Source organism: Oratosquilla oratoria, chromosome 25 (assembly GCF_046742065.1).
Source record: "Oratosquilla oratoria isolate Oo_2021 chromosome 25, ASM4674206v1, whole genome shotgun sequence".
NCBI lineage: Eukaryota > Metazoa > Arthropoda > Malacostraca > Stomatopoda > Squillidae > Oratosquilla > Oratosquilla oratoria.
The window spans coordinates 34,129,233-34,136,732 of record NC_134801.1 but is presented as its reverse complement, the minus strand read 5'-3'; positions in this window follow the sequence as shown (position 1 = coordinate 34,136,732).

Genomic DNA, 7,500 nt, shown 5'->3' with positions numbered 1-7,500 from the left:
GTGTGTGTGTGTGTGTGTGTGTGCATATGCATATTTTTCACGGTCTTTTCTTCCCTTACTGAGCATTCATAACGAAGGTATACTTTGTTATACACATCTAATTGGACTTATTTCCCTTCGTGTTTTCAGAGTGTGAGTATGAGGTTTGCCTTTTTGAAAGGTCTTTGGCACCTCAATGGTGACGTGGTGTATCCCGAAGTGTCCAGGGCCAAACACTTCTCCTATTCGGGGATTTTTGTTTTTGCCGGGGTCCAGGTGAATCTGTTCGAGGTGGTCTTCCTTGCCCTCACCACGGACTACACCTTACCAAAGGATCACGTCGAAAGGTGTGTACTAGGAGTAGTACGGCGCACTTCCATCCATCCATTCATTTGGGGCTCAGTAAAGTAACGTGTAGATCTTTTTGTCAGATTACTTGCTTTCCACCACGGAGTAGGCATGAACCAACATGTTCATATTGAAGATGATACGTACATCTATGTATAACCTCACTTAAGACGAAGGGGGAGAAGGATGGGAAGGAGTGAGATTGGTGTGTTCTTGTACATTCCTGCAAACACTGAAACACTAAGGGTAATAATAACGTTGTTCTAATGTCTCGCTTCCTCTCCACAGCCTCGTACGAGCTAACTACGATGCAAACTTGTTGAGCCAGCTGTCGAGAGCAACCACCTGGGAGTACGACTTCTGCAAACATTATTTGCCCTTCGGAACGGTAAGTCAGGGAGTGGGTGAGGAGGAACGGCACGCCATGGCACGCCACGGGAAGGCTTGCCTGTGATCTCGGAAGGAATATCTTAATTTAGGGAATGTCTATTGTCCCTTCATCTTCGTTTCCAAAAAACCAACGTCGGGTACCTATAATTGGTAGTCCTTTGAGACGGACATCAGAGCGAATTATCTCCTTCCCGCCTGTCCAGAGTTTGTAGCTGTGGTTGATCTGCATGCAAGGTGAAGAGTATAGATAACACAGAAAGCATAAAAAAGAGGTCCTTCGCTGAGAGACAAATCAAAGGAGAAACGAAAGGCATCAGAGTTGACATTACTAACATAAAGAATCGAGATGAGTTGATCATAGAGTTCAGATTATTTTTATTTTTATTGACAGTAATTGCTGAAAAAAATAGCATAAGACAACAAAAGAAGACAGTTTTTATGAAAAGTGAGATATCATAGGACGATGAAGTGGTATTAAGTAAAAGATCCAGAGGTAAAGGAAGGTGAAGTATCGAATAAAAAAAAAAAATAAATAAATAAATAAATAAATAAATAAATGAATATGAAATATATATATATATATATATATATATATATATATATATATATATACATATGTATATGTATATGTATATGATAAGAAAATGGAAATAGTTCACTGTAGCAAGGACAGGTTTATTTCTGAACTATTAGAATTAGGCTTTCCAAAAAAGGAAACCTGGATAAACACATTCATGAATATCATCAAGATCAACACAATGGCTTAATAGGTTAAAGAAACAACAAAAGAAAGAAATGAATCTCACCAGGCAGACTATATTTGCTGTTAGCTGAAGAACCAGATGTTATCGAGTCCTTCAAATATCTGTCTATTATGAGAAGAAGTGATCACAGAGTCTTTGGATTCCACGTGGTCTTAGGGAGTGCAGAAACAGGAGGCGATCTATATACTGTAGACAAGAGGTAACTTTGGAAAGGCAACGCTCATAGAAATGATAAACCAGGTTGGGGAGCATTTGGAGAGAAAAAAATACAGAACAAATGAGACTTATATTTGAGTGTTTGTGATTCAGGATGTAAGAAAATCGGGGAAGGAAAAATGAGATAGATAGATAGATAGGTAGATAGATAGATAGATAAATACGAGGGTGCTTCAGAAAGTTCGTGAAAAAAGGACAGTATGAAAAAAAGGTTTCAGTTATGATGTTTATTTTTCAATATATGCACCATTAATATCAATACACTTCTGCTCACGTTGATACCAGCCTTTAAGTCTGTCTGAGTAAAGCTGATGATCATGTGATATGAACCACGTCAGAGCAGCTCTTTTTATATCTTCAACTGATGGATAATTGGTACCTTTTAATTATTTTTTTAAACTTGGAAACAAAAAGATGTCGGATGAGGCTGAATTGAAGCTGTAAGGGAGATGGATGATTTCCCATCGAAATTCATGTAGCGCAGCTCTTGTCTGCCGAGCACCGTGAGCGGGTGCATCGTCGTGGTCGAAGAGGACGCGTTGATGTAGCTTTCCAGGACGTTTTTCTGATATTTTTAGACAATTTTCTCAAAACGCACTCATAATAAGCAGATGTAATTGTTTTCTTGCTTTTGAGGAGGTCACCCAGCAAAATCACCCCTTCATCCCAGAAAACAGTGGTTATGACCTCTCCTCTTGAACGCTCAGATTTTGCTTTGACTGATCCACTTCCACCCCGGGGGCAGCCACTGTTTTGATTGAATTTTGTACTCGGGATCGTACCGGTAAAGCCATGTTTCATCCCCTGTCACACTTATCTGCAGAAAAGCTTCAGATCCTCCATCCCACTTGTTAAAAAAATTCTATTGAATGATCTGCCCTTGTTTGCTGCTGATCTGGGCGCAACAATCTAGGGACCCATCGAGCGGGAAGCTTGCTTAGCCCCAAACTCTCCACCAGAATTGTGTACAGAACCCACGGAGATTTTGAGTGAGTCTGCTACTAATTCAATGGTTATTCGTTTATCCTTTTCAATTATGTCGCGAACAGCATCCAGTTTTTCTCACAAACTGACATTGATGACCTGCCACTGCGGGTCTCATCTTCAATGTCGTTTCTTTCACTTCTGAACCGATTTATACATTTGTAGGCTGTTGATTTCTTTGGGGGCATTGTTACCATAAACTTGTTTCAAAGCATCAATGGTTTGCTTATTCTCCCAACCAAGTTTCACCATAAATTTAATGTTTGTCCTGGCCTCGATTTCGGTGGATTCCATGTTGCTTGAACTGTGCCTGATTTTCAACTGGCGGCGATGCGTCATTACCTGCATTTATGGGTTAATGTTTGACCTCGTTTTAACACGCTTGTACAAGAATGTTCAGGTGCATTGAAATTAAATTCCTTTTATATCATTTTTTTAGTTATAGACTTTTTCTACGAACTTTTTGAAGACCCCTTGTATATATATATATATATATATATATATATATAGAGAGAGAGAGAGAGAGAGAGAGAGAGAGAGAGAGAGAGAGAGAGAGAGAGAGAGAGAGAGAGAGAGAGAGATAGTTAGATAGATAGATGGATAGATATTTACATGGAGGAGGAATGAGGGTGTTTCAAGGAGGGAGTCATAAGGTGTGCAAAGATGGTGTGTGGAACAAGGAGGGCGGAAGAATAGTGAATGGTGAGATGAGAAAGCAAAGAAAGGTGTAGAAGAGAAGAAGTAGGCATTCATAGATTGGCTACAAATTAGGACGAGGGAATCGTATGAGAGGTACAAAGTAAAGAGAAGGAGAGTTAAGCACAGGAGAAAGGAAGCAAAGAGGAGAGCAGATGTGAAATGGGGTAAGAGTATGACAGAAAATTTTGAAAGTAATGAAAAGATGTTTTGGGTGGAAATTAAAAGAGAAAGAGGAGGCCAATCAAGTAGAGAAGAAAAGATAAAAGGTACAGATGGAGAGATGATAATGGAAGAGAAGGCAGTGAGAGGAAGGTGGGCAGTTTTTTAGGTAGTTGCTAAATGTGAAGGAGGATAGGGAGGGAAAGGTAGGTGCAGTGGGAAGCGCTAAGAAAATTACAGTGATGTGTGAGGAAAATGGAGGAGAAATAGGGAAGGATGAAGTGAAAACAGCTGTTAAGATGATGGGAGCAGGTAAGGCACCTGGGTTGGATGGATGCCATGCAGAATGTCTGAAGAAAGGAGGTACAGTGATGGTGGACTGGCTGGTGAGGTTATTTAATGTTTGTATAATGGCTGTTCAACTTATACATGGATGGGGTGGTGCGAGAAGTGAATGCTAGGGTAGTGAGTCAGGGATTGGAGATGGTTAAAGAAAATGGAGAAAAGTGGGAGGTGAGCCAGCTGTTGTTTGCGGACGACACTGCGCTTGTGGCAGGGTCAGAGGAGGGATTGAGGAAGCTGGTGGCAGAGTTTGGGAGAGTATGTGATAGAAGAAAGCTAAAGATAAATGTGGGTAAAAGTAAGGTGATGAGATGTACAAGGGGTGAAAGTGGCAGTAGACTGGAAGTGAACATTAAGGGAGAGCGACTGGAGGAAGTGGATAGTTTTAGATACTTGGGTGCAAGTGTAGCAGGAAAAGGTGGAGTGAAGGTGGAGGTAGAATGTAGATTGAGAGAAGCGAGTAAATGCCTTGGTGGTTTAAAGAGTGTCATGAGAAATAGACATTTGGGAATGGATGCGAAGAGGAGACTGTATGAAGGAGTGATTGTGCCAACAGCACTGTATGGGGCAGAAACGTGGAACATAAGAGAAGAAGAGAGAAGGAGTTTGAATGTGTTTGAGATGAGGTGTCTGAGAAGTATGATGGGGGTTACTAGGCTAGATAGAGTGAGAAATGAGGAGGTGAGGAGGAGAACAGGGGTGAAAAAGGATTTGGGAGATAGGGTTGATGAAAGAATATTAGGATGGTTTGGACACATGGAAAGAATGAGTGAAGAAAGACTAGTAAAAGAGGTATGGAAGGCAGATGTGGAGGGAGTGAACATGAGGGGACGTCCTAGGATGAGGTGGATGGATGGGGTGAAGGGGGCTTTGGGGAAGAGGGGAATGTCTGTTGAGGAAGGAAGGGAGAGGACGGAAGACAGAGGTGAGTGGAGAATGGTTGTATATGGATGATGTTGTGACTGCATGAGGAGGAATGGGCGGGGGGGTGGGGGGTGGGGTAGTATGTGTGAGTAAACTTTGACGCAGCCCGAAGGGATTTCTCCCCGTCCTCTCCTTATATGCAAAGGGGGACGGAGAGGGGGGGTCGCCGATTAAATGAAGCGGCCTTGCTGTGGATGTACTGTGTCTTGCGACACTGCTTCTGACCCAGGGCAGTGGGCAGGGTGCAGGGATGACCCGTCATCCAGGAGGTGCTCAGATGAGAGGAAGGGTGGGAGGGGTGTGGAGTGTATTTAGGGATGAAATGGGTGGGAGTGTTTTTATGCCTTTCCCTTTTTGGCTACCTCCCTTGGAAGGGGGAAAAAGCCTTGGTATATGTATGTATGTATGTATGTATAAGAGAGGGTAGAGTGCCGGAGGACTGGAGGAGTGCCTGTATAGTTCCGCTTTACAAGGGAAAGGGGGACAAGTATGAGTGTAGTAGTTTCAGAGGGATCAGCTTGTTGAGTGTAGTTGAGAAGGCTTATGGGAGGGTCTTGATTGAGAGGATTAGGAGAGGAACAGAGGGAGTAATTGGTGAGGAACAGTGTGGGTTTAGGACAGGTAGGGGTTGTGTAGATCAGATTTTTGTGCCAAGATAGATATGTGAGAAAGCTATAGGAAAAGGTAAGATGTTTTTTGGGCTTTTATGGATCTAGAAAAGGCTTACGACAGGGTAGACAGGAAGGCATTCTGGGAGGTACTGCAGATATATGGAATAGGAGGAAAGCTGTTAAGAGCAGTCAAGAGTTTTTACGAGAGTAGTAGAGCTTGTCTTAGGATTAGAAATGGAGAGAGTGAATGGTTTGAAGTAAAAGTGGGACTTCGTCAGGGATGCGTTATGTCGCCCTGGCTGTTCAATCTTTACATGGATGGGGTAGTGCGAGAGGTGAATGCAAGGGTAGTAGATCAGAGGCTGGAGATGATTAAAGAAAATGGAGAAAAGTGGGAGGTGAGCCAGTTGTTGTTTGCGGACGACACTGCACTTGTAGCAGGATCAGAGGAGGGATTGAGGAAGTTAGATAAAAGGTGTGTGAAAGAAGGAAGCTGTGTGAAAGAAGGAAGCTGTGTGAAAGAAGGAAGCTGTGTGAAAGAAGGAAGCTGTGTGAAAGAAGGAAGCTGAAGATAAATGTGGGCAAAAGTAAGGTGATGAGATGTACAAGGGGAGAGAGTGACAGCAGGCTGGAAGTGAGCATTAAGGGTGAAAGACTGGAGGAAGTGGATAGTTTTAGATACTTGGGTGCGAATGTGGCAGGAAATGGAGGATGTAACCGATAATGGTTGTGTGGCGGAGGACGGCGCTTCTATTTAGGGTGCGGGTGAAGTTATGTAGCCTTTGACTAGCTGCTTGGCGGAGGATGGCGCTTCTATTCAAGGCGTGGGTGCACGGCTGCCGCCATTGTAACCAATAATGGTTGTGTGGCGGAGGACGGCGCTTCTATTCAGGGCGTGGGTGCACCGCTGCCGCCAGTGTAACCGATAATGGTTGTGGTTACATAAGGTGGACTTAATGCGGGCGAATAAACTCCGAACGGGAAGTTTTCTTCTATTTATGAACAATAAATCTGGGGCTAGCAACAACAGATGTATATATGGGCCCTGTGGGCAATATACAATAAGTGCCAGGCCTTGCCTTAGGGCATACCTGGCTGGCAGGCTCATCGACCTGCTCAGCTCTGCTTTGATTGGTGACATAGGTGTCGTTAATAAAGGGGGTTAGTAGGTTGTTGTAAGTAAAAGTGTTAGTTCCTATTCTTAAGCTTTGGAGTTAGTTCTACTTATTAGGGTTAGTCGTGTGGTTGGTGGGTATGGTTAGGTATGTTATATATATATATTAGTTTATGGGTAATATAATAGGGATAGGTATAGTAAAGGGGGTTTAATGGGTTTCTCTGGTGACATTGGGCATCTTTATCTTGTTTGTCTTGAAATCTGCTGCGTTAGATGTATGTTCTGGGAAAGCAAGGTAAGCAAGAGGGGAGTCTCGCTATGTTGCAAGCATGTGGATCACGTGCGTGGTAGGTGATGGTTAGTAATGGTTACAAGGAATGGGGTGGAGGTAGAATGTAGATTGAGAGAAGCGAGTAAATGCCTTGGTGGATTAAAAAGTGTAATGAGGAATAGACATCTGGGAATGGATGCTAAGAGGAGGTTATATGAAGGAGTGATTGTGCCAACAGCACTGTACGGGGCAGAAACATAGAACATGAGAGAGGAAGAGAGAAGGAGTTTGAATGTGTTTGAGATAATATGTCTGAGAAGTATGATAGGTGTTACTAGGCTGGATAGAGTGAGAAATGAGGAGGTGAGGAGAAGAACAGGGGTGGAAAGGTAGCTGGGAGATCGGGTTGATGAAAGAGTATTAGGATGGTTTGGACACATGGAATGAATGAGTGAAGAAAAATTAGTAAAAGAAGTGTGGAAAGCAGAGGTGGAAGGAGTGAATATGAGGGGGCGTCCTAGGATGAGATGGATGGATGGGGTGCAAGGGGCATTACAAAAGAGAGGAATGTCAGTGGACGAAGGACGAGAGAGGACAGAAGATAGGGGTGAATGGAGAAGGGTTGTGTATAGATGAGGCTGTGACGCATGAGGGGGAGTGGGTGGGGGATGAGGGGTGAGTAAGTATGTATGAGAA